Source organism: Pseudorca crassidens, unplaced genomic scaffold (genome assembly GCF_039906515.1).
Source record: "Pseudorca crassidens isolate mPseCra1 unplaced genomic scaffold, mPseCra1.hap1 Scaffold_72, whole genome shotgun sequence".
NCBI classification, from domain to species: Eukaryota; Metazoa; Chordata; class Mammalia; order Artiodactyla; family Delphinidae; genus Pseudorca; species Pseudorca crassidens.
The window spans coordinates 932,501-935,000 of NW_027136324.1; positions in this window are offsets into that span (position 1 = coordinate 932,501).

Genomic DNA, 2,500 nt, shown 5'->3' on the forward strand with positions numbered 1-2,500 from the left:
CCGGGCAGCCGGGGATCTTGCTCGTGACCCTCTGGGCACCCCGTGCCGGCCGCCCCGGGCCCCGCCGGCGTCTCCGTGGGATTTGCCCCCGCCGAGGAGTCGCGTGGGGAGCGCGTTTCCTTCGAGGCGGCCTCCCGGCGACGTCTTCCCAGCTTCCCCGGCCACCCCCCCCCCCCCCCGTCTGCTGCCGGGGTCGCGCCGTGTCGTGCCGTCCCGGGAGCTAGCTCCGAGACGGACGCCTCGGGGCCGCGCCAGACGCCCGCCGGCTCGCCCCGGCGGGCCGAGCTCGGGCGTTTGGGCGGCCCGGCGCTGCTGCATCCTCGGTGGCCGGCCGGCGACAGGGAACCCGGCCCGGGGACGTTGGAGCCGTTGTCGGGAGCCACCTGGCGGCCGCTTTTATATTGTCCCTTGTCTCTGGAGCTTCGGCGACCTTCGTGAGGGCTGTGACTCGGCCGCCGGGCCCGAGGCAGAGTTCCGGGAGCCGGGCGACGCTGGCGGTGACTGTCCCGGTGGGGCCCAGGCGTGGGCGCCTCCTGCTGTCGCTTGAGATTGGGCGTGCAGGCCTATGAGGGTGTGACTGTCGCCGCGCTCTCGAGCCGGTCTGTGGGGCCGCCTGGCCTGGTCGACCAGCATCCGGCCGCGGGGACCGACCCGGCCACCCGACCCTCCTTCCTTCCTTCCCTCCCTCCCCCCCCCCCCACCGCCCGGTCCCCACAGCGCCCCGCTCCGGAGGTGGGGACCGGCCCGTGCCCGTGCCCGTGCGTTTAGGCCGGTGGAGGGCGCGACGGGCTCGTTGGCGGGCGCGCGTGGGTCCCGGTGGTCGGATTCTTTCTGACCGATGCTTTTCCGAGTCGGACTCCGGAGGTGGGGACCGGGCTGGGCCGCGAGGGGTGACCCGGAGAGAGAGGCCCGGGCCCGGGTGCGGTCCCTCGTGGGCTCCGGTCGCCTGGGAGGTGCCTCCGTGCGAAAATGTTTCCAAGTCCCCCTGGGTCCGGGGACGCGGACGGGCCGGGACCTGCTCGCGCGGGTGGCCGGGGAGGGCGCACCCGGCCCTTTAGCGGGCCCACGTGGGTCCCGGTCGGCGGACGCGACTTTTTCTCACCCTCCCCCGCCCCCTCCTCCACCGCGAGTCCCGGCCGGGGTGGGGGTGGCGGTGGGGACCGGCCCGAGTCGTACTGGGTGGCCCGGATAGGGCGGCCTGGGCCCGGGCGCGGTCCCTCGTGGGCCCCGCTCGTCAGAGGCGGCAGAGTGGGATAGTTCCTTTTCTGTAACCAAGTCTTCGCCCGGGGACTCGGAGGGACGGCGGTACGGTACCTGCTCGCGCGGGCGATCCGGGGAGGGCGACCCCGGCCCGCTCGCTGCCTCTGCCACGTTTTCCCGCCCCGCCCCGCTCCACTCTGCCGCCCCCCCCCCCCCCCCCCCGCTCCTCGGGTCGACCAGATGGCCCCGAGAGAGCTCCGGGGCTGCTGTGGATGGGGAAGTGTTGGGGAGAGGTAGCCGGGCCGAGGTCCCGGGGAGCCCCCCCGAGGTTCGTGGATGGGCCCCGCTGCCGGGCGCCGTGATTTTTTTCGCCTGAAATGGGCCTTTTTTACCACCAGATAGGTGCTGACACGGTCTCCTCTGGCATCTCTCGCTGGGGGTTCTGGGACTCTGGACGCGCGCAGGGCGCTGGGCTTTGGACCGCCGTCCGGCGCCCGAACCGGCCCTTGCCACTTGAGCCGCCCGCTTGGGCCTGCGCGCCGGCTCTCGTGTGTGCGCCCGGCTGACCCGACCCGCGGTGCCGCCTCCGGTCTCTGGCTCACCCGAGGGCGGCGGGGCGAGGTGGTGCGTGGGTCTTCTACCCCGTGTGACTCCCCTTCCCCGCCGCAGGCACCCGGTGGTGGCTGAGACGACCCCAACCCGCAGGCTCCGTGCCACGTGTCAGGCGTTCTCCTCGCGGGGTCGTCGGCCACTGTTGCCCGAGAAGGCAAGAGGGAGCGAAGGGGGGGGCTGGGTGCCGGCTGAGGCTGAAGCAGGCTCCTCCGGTGAGGGTCCTCGCCGTGCCCCTCCTCCCTCGGGGCCCTCGTGGCCCCTGGCTCTCTGGATTGACTGATCGATGTGGTGATGTCGCGCTCTCCTGGGCCGGGCCTTAAGTCGCGCCAGACGAGGGACGGACGTTCTTGGCGAACGGGACCGCTCTTCTCGTTCTGTCCGCGGGCCCCTCGCCTCTCTTGTCACGCCCTGCCGGCCTGCCGAGGGGTGTGTGGGAGGCAGGGGTGGTGGTCTCCGGCCCTGACCTGCGGTCTCCCGCCTCCTGCCTCATGGCGTGGGCGGGGCCGTGGTCCTCGGACGCAGCAGACGCTCTCGCTTCGCCTCCTTGGCGTGTGCCTCGCGGGCGGTCCTCCCCGCGTCGGTGGGGGCCGTCCCGCCGCTGCGCCGCGCGCCCGCTGCCGGCGCGTGAGCGTGACTTGCTCGGTCCTCTGTGGTGCCCCTGGAGCGCTCCAGGTCGTCCCTCAGGCGC